Consider the following 14,120-nt stretch of genomic DNA (forward strand, 5'->3'; position numbering starts at 1 on the left):
TACATGACACCAGTCAAGCTTGCAAAAATATATCATCTGCCCGATAACAAATGTTGGAAATGTAAAGAGAATGAAGGTACATTCTTTCACCTTTGGTGGACGTGCCCAAAGATCAAGGCTTTCTGGGAGATGATCTATAATGAAATGAAAAAGGTATTTAAATATACCTTTCTGAAGAAGCCAGAGGCCTTTCTCCTGGGCATAGTCGGCCAATTGGTGCCGAAGAAGGATAGAATGTTATTTATGTATGCAACAACAGCAGCAAGAATACTTATTGCAAAGTATTGGAAGACACAAGATCTACCCACCCTGGAAGAGTGGCAGATGAAAGTGATGGACTTTATGGAATTGGCGGAAATGACTGGCAGAATCCGAGACCTGGGAGAAGAGTTGGTGGAAGAAGATTGGAAGAAATTTAAAGATTATTTGCAGAAACACTGTAAAATTAATGAATGTTAAAATGATGCTGGATTGGAAATAAGTGGTATTAGCAACAAAGTTAATAAGAATATGCAAAAATGAATTGATAATGGATGAAAATACAGAGTTATAAAATGTTAAGATATAGAGCTTAGATAAATGAAAGAGGGTAAGGATTTGCTGATTTGATTATTCAAATGGGAATACAAGAAGGGGAGGTGTGAGGAGGTCAAAGAAACAAGCAAATGAGTTTTAAGTTATGAAAAATGGAATTGTTTTTAATTTTTCTTATTTTTTTCTGTGCTTTTATCTTTATTTTTCTTTTTTCTTTTATTATATGTTTTTGTATATATGTTTTTGTAAAACTTTAATAAATATTTCTTAAAAACAAAACCAAAATGTGAATAAATTAAATTCAACATAATCAAAGCAGCAGCATTACTCTGGGGTAGCAGAAAGTCCCTAGTGCATTTATGCTCCATGTGTGATATCCAACAACACCTGAGCCAATTTCTGCTCACACGGTGGAATGTCTGCTTCCCCTTGCACTCCAACATGCCCCCCCCCCCAATCTGCTCCAGAGGGTCGCCCAACCCACTAGAACATGTTGGGGGGAGACGCATGGAACAAGGAAGTGAGGATACACCAGGGGAAGTCTCTTTGCAAGAGCTGAAGTCTGTCCTGTTTGTGGATAGGCAGTCTCATTTCAACCACGGACGCCTTTGCAGAGCTCAGACAAGGCTGTGTCTGTTACCCTTAGCTCCCAACCTGCATCATGAAAATAATAATACATACTGTATTGTGGCCAGAAGTGGTGCACCCAATGGATGTGTTGCGGCACAATAAACAAATGCAAGACTGTTGTGAAGGTACATGTGCTTTGAACTCAGAAAAGTACTCCGTGGATGCAAAGCATCAATAGTCACTCTTAAAAATATGTGAATATGACAGTTGTGTTTTTTATACACAGTCTCTAGTCAGGGAGACAGCAGAACCTTGTTGAGTTGGTGCAGTCAGCAGCAAAGCCAGACTTGAGTGGGCATTGCCCTTTTCTCCTGCCTGTTATGGGAGCAGCTGGTTATTGTGCTTCATTAAGGAAGGTTCTTACCAACAAAAAGCATCTTCCTATCAAGCTGCCTGGAATTCCGCCACAACTATCTTAACAGATTTTAGTTCTGCGCTGCTCCCGTCTCCTCTCCCCTACCCCCAATCTGATGTACCCTAAGAGTACTATTTTCCAGCGGCAAATGCCAGGATTAACTGTGATGTTAAATCAAGTCTCATGCATTATTCAGAAGAGTTTACAGCGAAATTCCTGTGTGAGAAATATATTTTTCAAATTTCAACAACTCGCCGGAGAAGTCCTGGAGGTGTCCCCCACAGTTCCTTTGATAACGGTTTCTCTTTACAAATGATTATTGCACAATTCTTGCTTTTGTGCATCGTGGCCTCAATGAACCCATCCCTGGTTATCAAAGAGCAATTTTCAGATCATTTCCATTGCAGAAAAGAAAGTGATTACCAGAGATAATCTGCTGGAAACACACAGGCTGCAATCAGGCTTAAGACAATAACAAATGGAATCATAAAATGTGGAATCAAAGCTTTGCCTTTAATGTTGGTGATAGGCAGAGAATAAAATGGGTTAAATACTGCAGTTCAGTTGAACTGTTGCAGCTTTTAAATTGTTCACAAGAGTTGTCTGTTCCTCAAATGCTTCCAGCAAGGAAAAACATCACACACTTTTACTATTCTCTGAAGGAAAACAAAAGGCAGTCTTTTCAAAACCTGTGTCTGCAGATAGAAAAGACTAGAACCAAAATGGTAGTGGGTTTTTTTGTGTTGTGAGTTCAAATAGGGTAGACAGAAATGTGATTCCTGAAGTAGTATGTTGCAGTAGAAATGAAAGGGAATCGTGTGCCTCACCCACCAGCCATTGGTAAAAAGCATGACATGATCTAGAAAGATGGCAGACTGAGGGGGGCAGATGTGGGGGAGGGGGGTAAGAAGCAGTTTTTTACACAGTAGGGCCTAAAGGCCAAGCAAATGCAAGAAATAGTCATGGTTTCATCAAGAGTTCTGGACAGAGTTCATAAAAGCTTGTCACGATAAATACGTTAGTCTTTACAGTGTCTGAGCTTGTAGCCTGCTGACCACAGCCGGACTTTCATCTGTGTAACTAAGTGTAGGGTTGGGCTCCTGGGCGTAGCCGGGGGGAGGGGGGCAGCTGTCCTCCCCCGTAATCAAGTAAATAAATAAAAATGCTTAACTAAAAGTAGAAATAATCAGAATATTTGAAAGAGGAGGAAATCTTTTACCCTACCAAAGAAAGGCTCTGCTCACCTCTTTTGCTCAGCCATGCACCAAAATGGGCAAGATAACACCAAATTTAGATATATTTGGTGAGATTGCCAAAAGAAAAAATTGAATTGAGGTATTTCCCCCCAAAAAAATGCTAAGATAGTAGGAAATAGATTAATTATGGATGCCATATCAATACTACAGTATTAGCACTGTATAAAATGTTGGAATAAATAAACTTAGTATTGCAATCGTAAAGTTTAATATAATATATTTGGATAAAGAATTGTAATTAATATAGGTAGTAAAAATAGAAGACTTGAATCAGCAATATTTAATTCCTGAAATAATTACAGATTTTTTAAAGATATATCTGAAATTTATTGTGATTTATACGTACTTGTACATGGACCATGGACCAAGGCTCTTTTTTCTCCAAGGTTTGATGCATTTATTTCCATTAGAACTTTCCTGGCATCTATGAAGTCATATGCAATACAGAGCTATACAAAGCACTGAAAACATATCCTGAATTGCTTGTTATTTGCCCACACATTAAAGCACATCTAATAGCAAGTGAGAACATAGTTTTGGTGCCGCTAATCTACTCTAGAATGTGTGGTGTTAAAATGAAGAAGAAAATTCCATGACCAGATGCAGAATTGCCTCATCTTCACCATTGCGGAGCCACAGCTGCCCCAACACACCTCCTGGATTTGCAGGGTGACTTTCAAATTTAGACATTAACTTCTGGTTGCAACTCTAAAATGTAAATTTCAATGTACTGTATGTAATGGGGGGGGGCGGAATCCTATTGAGCTAAAGTCAATGGCAGCTTTCAGTTTTGTTCTGCAAGTTTAAATTATCTAAACGGTGGTTTCTTCTTATCTTTGGGCTCCCCTAGCTCTGTTTATTGAGCATTCCTCCTGATTTGCTGGCACAAAGCCTACACAGCAGTTTGACCGTGTCCGGGCTTTATTAAGCATTCACTCTGATTTGTTTATGGAGTGCTTATGTGATCCTTCCCGTCTCCCATTACTTGCATATACCATGTGATTGATAGTAAATTCATATATAAAATAATCTGTTCCCTTATTGCTTGTCCAGAAAATGCTGAAAGTGCCTGTGGTTCAGAATTTGTTCCTCCTCGTCCCACCTCGCCTTTGCAATCTGGTCTTTGTTTAATACGTAGTGGAAATGTGCTTTTCAATAAACTGCTTTTGCACCATCAAATGTCTTAGTTTCATTCAAATGTTTAATCACCCACAAAAGCAGTTTATTGCCTCATATTCCCCTCCTGCAAACATTATCCTGTTAATTAATGGGGCAATAAAAAGAAGCAGTAAAATCTACCACATTGCATCATCTTTAATGCCTGATCTTAAACATTCCTACCATGATTGGACTGGGTAAAATCATTGCTTCGCCATCTGGCACCCCCAATACGAAGCTTTCAAAAGGCCCAAAGCAGCTCTTACTTCTCCTGCCAGCCCCCACCTCTCCCGCCCCCCAGCACAGGCTTCGAATCAGGCAGTTAACAGGCAGCTTTGGGGTGGGGTGAGGTTGTGGGTCCACAGACCTACTTCTAACAAAATCCCCCAGCCCCCACCGAACCGCTATCACTCTTTCTCCATGCATGTGTATAGAAACACGTTTGGTTTTGTGTGTACCCACTGAGGGATGCGGCTGCTGCCACAGGGCCTCCTGGCATGGGAGGTGAAAGAGAGAGATGCTTGCTCATCATATGTGACAAGTCCACACCTGCACACCTGCTCTGTGGTGTCCTGTGACAAAGCGTACATCCATATAGAACGGCTGATGGTGATCCTCACTTCAAACACTGTAATTCCTGAACTCTGGGGCAAACTAACCATTACATGCAAATGTGTGTAATGAAGCATTTCTTTTTAATGAAAAGCTGCGCAAGGAAGCTGAAATTTTGACCAGGAAGGGGTGCTTAACACTTTGCCTGCCAGCCACTCCAACCAACCCTCATCTCTTGAATTGCCTTCCCCAAAATGAGGTATATGTTTATTTGGTGCCTGTCAAAATCCGTTTCAAAGCAGCATACAAATTAAAATGATAAGACTATGGGAGAGTGAAAACACAATAATATTGATAAAACAGAACTGAAAATCCAGTGGCAGCATTAGCTAACCAAGTGAAAATGTTTTGAAAAGGTGCATTTAGAATCCTGCTGTGCTGTTGCAGTTCAAGGTGGAGAGATGTTTGGGGTTAGAGGAGTCACCATACGATATCCAAATGTCTGTTGCCTCTTTCAGATCCAGATTCAGCTTTTTCTATGGCTGCCACCATGCTGCACAACTCATGTTATTTGTAAAATGTACTGCATTTAAATATTTGCTCCGTTCTCCGCTGCTTCTTGCTCTTCCAAATCATTAATAGGGATGTCAGCTTAGCATATATTTTTCAGTGTTTCATGGTATGGTGGATTATTTTGAGACTGAGCTGTTTGTTTTGGTCTAGCAGCAACTGGGCTGGTCTTTTTCATTTAATTGCACTGGTGTTGATTTAAACACTGACTTACAGATATAAGACACCATGAGAGGACTTTTGCCCTTAGTGGTGAACTAAAAGTATTTATGCATGTAACAAATAAAGTCATTCCATTAACAGAAGGCATGAGCTGTGCTGGTGTGTGTGATTCAGGCTGTCTTGGGCCACTGTGGCTCATTGCCATTACCATTTTATCTGTATGCTGCCTTCCCATTGATAAAACCGTGCTCAAGGCACCTTACAACAGGAGACGATTTACAAAACTACAAACATAACAAAAGCAGTTGAAAACAATAAACAAAACACATGAAAAAGTACACAGACAAATTGAACTATTTCCACATTAATATTGTTACATGCCCCTCCCAATCTCTGAGCAGTGTGAGATTTCAGGGAGCTCCAGGCAGTTTCCCAGGGTCTCTGTTGGCCTAATGTTGCCTGCTATTTTATTCCTTCTTCTTCCTGAATTTCTTGCAGCCGTGTCCCACACTTAAATTTAAAATGAAGCAATATGGGAAGATGCTTTAGTTTGGCAAGTGCTAGTAAAAAGAAGTGAAAGGGGAATCCCCATTTGTGTGCTTCCGCTTACATGCGTGCCAAAAATGGGCAAGGGCAGAAGGGGAGGGCAGAATGGGCCTCGTATGGAACACACATATGGATTCTGCGTATCCCATAGGGAAGCCACTGAAAGAAGGTGGTTGGTCAAGGGAGCATTAGACTCAAAAAAGTTGAAAACCACTGCCTAACAAACTCATATTTAGCAGACCATTACCAGGCTGGCTCCTGGCTTGTATTTTAACACACTAAATCCTGCACTTGGCACCCAGAAATTGGAAGGGGAGTCCAGGCACCCCACAAGCTCATAACAATACCAATAACAGCAACAAAAGAAACCCAGGCCCAGCATTGCTGCTACCATTCATTTCATTTCATTTATTATATTTCTATGCCGCTTTTCAGTCACACAAGACACAAAGCAGCTCACAAATAATAACAATAACATAATAGAAGATCACCATTATAACATAAATTGTATAGACTAATCAAGAAATCAGCAGTAAAACAATTACAAATAAGTAGAACAGCTCTGTTCTGAAGGCTCCTGGGGCTGAAGGGGGGGGCAAGGCAGGTAGAAGAAGCCATTGCCTGATGTCCAGCAGAAAGTCTCTCTCCTCTCACCTGCACTAACAAGGAGATCCACACACACAAACATTTGTAGTTATTCAGTCTGTGCTGAGAAAGTTCCTTGTGTCCTCTACACACTTTCTCAGAATGGTCTCCAGTTAAGGCCTTTTCACAGATTCACAAGCAGTAAACACTGGAACACATCAAATGCAGGAATGTGGAAACTGCATGTTAAGTTGTGGGTGAACATATCAGACGACACAGCGATTCTTCAAACAGCTCTTGTTTATTCACGGGCCAGAACAGAACTGAACTGAAGGGCTCAGTCAGCCTGGTTATATAGAGCTCCAGTACCACGTTACTGTAACAACTTTCTAAAACTATCCAATCACTGAACGTCACTTTCGATCCTTCATTTGCATAACTATCTACAGTATCCCCCTGCTGGCCCAGGGTGAGAACTTCAGTACATAACACTGCCCAGGGCCACCTTTATTCTATGGCCTCAGTGGCAACATGTGCCTTGCCCATATCTAATGGCATGCGCCTTGCCCATATCCAATGGCATGAGGCTCATGATTGGGGACCTGGGGCCTGTGTGTCTTTGAATGTCTGCATGTACTCCGGTGATGGAGAGGGGGCTTTTTCCAGTGTTTTATTCTTCTGTTTCCTAGATTCATTAGTGAATGGATGCCTTCGGTAAATACAACGCTAGGCCACCTCATGAAATTTCAAATATTTTAGCTTTGTTTACAGATAATATGAACATGCTAAATCAGATCACAAATCATCCTCTGTATATTAGCCTAACCTTTCACCTGCCTGCTTATGACTTGATAACTTCAGCAACAAGGGATGACAGACCTTTGTAAAATGATGTCTTTGTCCACAGAGCCACTGCACACATTCGGCAGTGAATCACCAAGTGCTGAGAAACAAGAAAGGCCTGAGCATCCGTGCTTGAACAGGCTTTGAGGTGCTAGGAAACATATGTGAACGTTTGGGTTTTTCCACCCATACCTTTTGCCCAGCTCTTTCCAGGCAGAGGTCTGTGCTTTAATGCTCCATATCTTAGGATTTTTGTTTGTTTACCCATGAAAACCCGCTCTTTAAAGCTGAATCAGAGCAAAAATCAATCCATTTCCCACACAAACTGACGTTTGCTTCAATGGAGCTTTAATTGATGGATTTTTGTAGGGAATTTTCTGGAGTGAAAAAAGGATGCTTGGACACGGAGCTGTAAATTGTGGCCTGTGCTTGGAAAAAGTGGAAGAAAGGTGTGGGTAAGCCCTGGGGAGGGGGCAGATAGGGCTAAAGGGCACAGGTGTGCAATTACACTCCCCCACCATGCATTCCGTGGGTGCAGTATCTTGTATGTTGCATGAATCTTTGCACTCCAAAGTATTTCTTGAATTTTCATGAATCCTCCTTATAGGCAAAACATTTATTTATTTAACAGTAGTCCTGCTAATTCCACTTTCTTTCACTTTCCTTATGTTGTCACTCAATTAATTTGCTGCAATTTCCATGGAGAGAGGGAGAAGGCATCACTCTGGCTCTCCCCCCCCCCACGCCCCACGCCTTCCTATCATTGCACATTTTTGAATAAATTGAACCCAAAACCTCAAGAGCTTTGAATTTGTCAGGAAATTTCCTACCACAGTGTTCGAGTGAGTATGAAATTGCCCCAGAACACATTTCCACCATCCCTGAAATAAATAGTTGGGTTGTGATTCTGAGAAATAGGTTACACTTTTTATTGTAATAGTATCCCAGTACTGTTATGATGAGTGTGAAAAGTGGAGTGCTGCTTCTCTCTCTCTCTCTCTCTCTCTCTCTCTCTCTCTCTCTCTCTGACTTCAAAGGGCTCAATGTCTTGGAAAATACACCACACTGATTCTTAATGTGTATTTCAGCCACAGCTGATGCAGGAAGTATAATGTTGTATTAAAACGTTTTCCTTGATGGCAAGAAAGCTGCATTAGAACTATCATTTTTATTCTAACATGCAATAAAACAGTAGAACAACAAGAGCATTTAGCTTAGAATCCTGCTGTTACTCTGAAGCCTGGCAAAATCTTTTTCACTCTTAAGATTTTTTTCTTCACTTTTCTCTAAACAGCTTACAGTAAGCAACACTTCAGTTCAGCTGTCAGGTTTAATTCAGAGAAGGGGCTTTGCCAACCGAACAACAACCTGCCCCAGTTTGGACAGAAGACCACCAGTAGTCAGAAAGCAAAACAACAGTTTTATCTCCCCATTGCAGCAGTTCTCTTAAAACATTTATGATGTAAATTGATACTTTTACACACTTTCTGTTCTGCTGTCCCTTACTGCCATACTTTGTACATCCTCTGCTTCTCATGCGCTGGATGAGCAAACTCATTATCCCCGCTCCCTCTAGGATATGAATGAGCACCCAGAGAGCAACATGGGTACTTGGCTGGGGGGAGACGCAGGCTGCAAGATTCCAAACACCGTCTTTTATCGAGAACAAAAAACTGCACCATCTGGCTACCATAGAAGCCAACTCCCTTCATCCCACCCAAAAAATTTAGGGGGCTGCCCCCCAAGCTGATCGGCATTTCAATTGAAATGGTATGGGTGCACCTCATCATGTGATCGGTTATGTAGAGCAGGGCTTATCTGCCCCCACCCCAAATATTTTATTCAAGTGGGAACCTCTGCTGGCTATTATTATTATTTACAATCAGCACTTCTATTAGAATACACACACACACACACACACACACACAACATTTCTCCAGGGTATTGAGCTGAGGAGTTTCTTTAGACTTGGGGTGCTGGGGCACAATACAAGCCATCTCTCCTAAAACTCAGTGATAACAAGAGCCATAAAGCAATACTGTGGGTATTCTGAGTGCATTCACACTGCCACAATACCACCTGCCATTTTTATGACAGTCTCCAAAGAATGCATTACAGGAGTCTAGTCTGGATATGACCAGGGCATGGATGACGAGGGTGAGGCTGTTCCTGCCAAGTGACAGGATCGCTGCTGGTGTACCAGCTGAAGGGGTTAAGAAAGGGCCCGTGACTGAGCTTCCGGGTTAGCGCCATCGGCAAATGGCGGATTCCCTCTGACTCTGAGGGACAAGCTCTGTGGAAATCGGGTCTGCACCGCTACGGCGAAGCGGGGACCCTTCAAGAATCACAGGCGGGTGAAGCCTGTGAGCGTGGGACTCGGCGGGCACCTTTTGCGCCCCCCCAAACCGCAAGGGAACCCACTTACGGGCTCCGGAGCGAAAAGGGGTGAGTGGCGCGGTGCTGTGAGTCGACTGCTCTTTTCACAGAGCGAAGCCGCACAGCCGTTGCCGGAGAGCGCTGACTTTTTCCTGGACAATTCGGTCACAAAAAGTAACTACCCGTGAGTAGGGGAAATTGGATTTACTGAAAAAGGGAGGGGAAAAAGGCTTAATTGGATACCGAAGAAGGGAGGCTTAAACAGGAAGTCCGCCTTCCGCTTTTTGTAAATAGATCAAAGCAAAGAGACTTTAAGCCAAAGCTTTTGGGATTTCGTCTGGAAAGGACTGATTTCTGACACGATAAAGTTTTGAACCCCCTTCCTAGGAAGCAGGGAAGGAGGGGGGACGTTTTTGGACTGTACATACCTGCAAGAGAGAAGGAAAGAACTTAAAATCCACTGCTCAAACTTGGGAACGGTCTGCCAGCTGATAGAGACTGTCTGTGTTTTAACTGTTAACAGAAGGCTTGCAAATAGCAAGAGAGATACACTGCGACTAGGCACCTTTTTTTTCCTGTTTGCAAGAAAGAGAGAAAGTAATTGGAAAGTAACAAAAAAGTAACAAAAAATTGGAACTGTTTATTCTTCTCGGATGGAGTTCTAAAGGGTTGTTTCTTTCTTGGACTATTGTAACTGTTTCCACCTAGAGGGAGCTTTAGAAATTGCTACAAGGGGAATTTTCCACTGGTAAACAGAAACAGTGCAGCTGGGTGACCTTGGTTCTTCTATTGTTAAAGTGTTATGGCAGATGGGAAAGAAAAAGTAGATGCGCCACTTTCAGAAAGAACAACAAGGTCTGGGAAGACCTTGGGGCAGTGAAGGCAATCAGTTGCTGGTCTTACTACCTTATCTGTGACGGTACCATTGCAACCTAAGTCTAGTGGAATGTCTTCAGAAGATGTTTTAGCGAACACATTGGCAAAGATCAATGAATCTCTGGTGCAACTCAGCACGAGGGTTGAGGAGACAAATAAGAGCGTCGAAGAGACAAAAACGATTGTAGATGAGACCAAAGTGAAGGTTGATAATGCAACTACTAAAATTGACCTAAACACTGAAACTTTAAACAGTTTGGGACAAAAAGTGAATACTAATACAGAATCTATCCAGAAATTGTTACAGGAATCCACCCTGATAGACTTTTTGACAAAGGAATTTGCAGAGTTCTGGAAGGCGGATTTGAAACAAGAGGAATTTAAAATCGTGAGGGCCTTCAGACTAGGAAAAGGAGGAAAGAAGATTAAAATAAGGGATTGTCTGATTACCCTCCGATCCAAAGAAGAGAGAGATAAAATTTTGGGGTTACACTTCCAGAATCCTTTGACAATTCTGCAATCAAGAGTGGAAATTTTTAAAGATATACCGAAACATCTTTTGGATCTTAGATCCAATTTTGGAGATTTGGTTGCCCTCCTGAGAAGGAACAAAATTGTTTTCAGGTGGGAATTTCCCCAAGGCCTATCTTTTGGCTATAAAGGAAGAAAGATAAAAATAAGATCAGTTGAGGAAAAAGACAAGTTTTTGGGAAACCACGGAGAAGATCTGCAGAAAGAACTTGGAAAAGAGCCAGGAGTTTTGGATAAGAACTCACCAAAAAGAGGGAAACCGGCACCACTGACTGAGATAGACAAAGTACTGGGCGCAGGTGGAGGAACAACAGAATAATCACATCATGACACTGCAAGTATTAAGCTGGAATGTGAATGGACTGAACTCCCCGGAAAGAAGACGGAGAGTCTTTCATTTATTAAAAAAAGAACAATTGGATTTGATTTGTTTACAAGAAACACATGTGACAAGGCTACATCGGAAGATTCTGAGTAATAAAAGATTAGGCCAGGAATTTGTTTCATCAGATAAAGTCAAGAAAAGAGGAGTGGTACTTTATGCAAAGGAGAGCCTGTCACCGAAATTCTTATTTAAAGATGACCAAGGAAGATTTGTTGCAATTGAAATTCAATCACAAGGAGAGAAGTTTTTGATAGTAGGTGTTTATGCACCAAATGAGGGGAAATCAGAATTTTTTAAGAAGTTGCATGAAATCCTGCTGGATTATTTGGACTATAATATGATCTTGATGGGAGATATGAATGGAGTGGTGTCTACAAATATGGATAAGGCCCAGAGACAGGTGGTCACAAATAATGGCAGATTACCAAAGACGTTTTTTGATATGGTTGACAATATGGACCTTGTTGATATTTGGAGAACTAAGAACCCCTTGGGAAGAGAAGGAACGTTCCTTTCTGAAGCCAAAATGACATGGACAAGAATTGACCAAATTTGGATAACTAGGGGGCTGGCCCCGAAGACCAAAAAAGTGGAAATTTGCCCTAAAACTTGCTCCGATCACAATGCGGTGAAGATGGAAATGAAATTAACACCAGTCGGTTCCTTTAGATGGAGGATGAATGACACCTTGTTTAGGAATGAAGGAGTGATTAAGAAGGCCCAAAAAACCTTGAGAGACTATTTTGAGATAAACATGAATACTATGGTTGAAAAAAGAGTAATATGGGACGCAAGCAAAGCAGTAATGAGAGGGTTTCTGATTCAACAGAATGCTATTAAAAGGAGGGCTCAAAATGAAAAAAAGGATAAAATTCTGGAGAAAATAAAGGAAGGAGAAAAGAGATAAAATTCTGGAGAAAATAAAGGAAGGAGAAAAGAGACTGAGAGCAAAACCAAAATCACAGGAGATTCTGAAAGTTATATCAAGTACAATACATGAAATTGATGAATCAGGAAATAGAATGGAAGATTAAACAGATGAGACAAAAGACATTTGAATTGGCTAACAAATGTGGGAAACTGTTGGCTTGGCAAATGAAAAAAAGACAAAAACTTAATACAATTACCAATCTGGAAGTGGAGGGAAAAAATATACAGAATCCTGTGGAGATTAGGAAGTGCTTCCAGGAATATTTTAAACAGCTATACACACAGGAGACCCAGAAGGAAATGGACATTGATTGATTTTTGAAAATAAATGGATTACAAAAAATCTCTCAAGATAATAAGTTAATGCTGAACTATAAAATAACAGACCAAGAGGTGGAAGGAGCCATTCAGAATATGAAATTGGGCAAATCCCCAGGGCCGGATGGTTTGACCTCAAGATATTATAGATCCTTGAAAGATTTGTTAGTACAGCCTTTGAAGGAAGTTTGTAATGAAATATTGGAGAGGAAAAAAGCTCCAGAGTCGTGGAAAGAAGCTTATATTACACTTATACCGAAAACAGAGTCTGAAAAGACACAGCTTAAGAACTATCGTCCCATATCTCTACTTAACGTGGATTACAAAATTTTTGCTGAAATTATGGCTAAAAGATTAAAAAAGGTATTGGTAGAAGAAATTCATAAAGACCAAGTGGGCTTCCTCCCGGGGAGGCACTTGTCAGACAATACAAGGAATATAATTAATATTTTAGAAAAATTACAAGTGAACATTAATACTAAAGCAGTTTTGATATTTGTGGACGCGGAGAAAGCCTTTGATAATATCTCTTGGAGCTTTATGAAGAAAAATTTACAGGGAATGGGGGTAGGCCAAGGTTTTGAAAACGGTATAGGTGCAATTTATTCAGAACAAAAAGCAAAATTAATTGTGAACAATGTAATTTCAGAAGAATTTAAGATTGAGAAAGGAACACGACAGGGCTGCCCAATTTCCCCATTGCTTTTTATATCTGGAGGTTTTGCTCAACATGATTAGAAGGGATCAATTGGTAAAGGGCATACAAGTCGGAGCCAAACAGTATAAATTGAAAGCATTCGCTGATGACTTGGTCTTAACAGCAAGTGCCCAAAGATTAAGACCTTCTGGGAGATGATTTATAATGAAATGAAAAAGGTGTTTAAATATACCTTCCAAAAGAAACCAGAGGCCTTTCTCTTGGGCATGGTCGGTCAGTTGGTGTTAAAGGAGGATAGAACTTTCTTTATGTATGCTACGACAGCAGCAAGAATACTTATCGCAAAGTACTGGAAAACACAAGATTTACCCACCCGGGAAGAATGGCAGATGAAGGTGATGGACTACATGGAACTGGCTGAGATGACTGGCAGAATCCGAGACCAAGGAGAAGAGTCGGTGGAAGAAGAGTGGAAGAAATTTAAAGTCTATCTACAGAAATATTGTAAAATTAAGAAATGTTAGAAAGATGTTGGAATTAAGCTATGTGGTTTTAGCAGAAAAGATATAAAGAATTAAGTAAAGAGGAATTGATAACAGGTGAAAATGTAAAGTTATAATATATTAAGATAAAATTTTAAGATAAAAGCAGAAAGGGTAAGGATTTGCTGAAACAACTACTGAACTAGAATACAAAAAAGGGAGGTGAGAGGAGGTCAGGGAAATAAGTAAATGAAAGATAAGTGATGGAAAGACTGATTTGTTTTTAACTGTTTTTATTTTTCTGTATTTTGTACTTTTTGTTCTTTTTCTTATTTTTTCTTTTCTTTTTTTTTACTTTTGTAATTTCTTTGAA

Source organism: Podarcis filfolensis (genome assembly GCF_964270895.1).
Source record: "Podarcis filfolensis genome assembly, chromosome: 5".
Taxonomy (NCBI): domain Eukaryota; kingdom Metazoa; phylum Chordata; class Lepidosauria; order Squamata; family Lacertidae; genus Podarcis; species Podarcis filfolensis.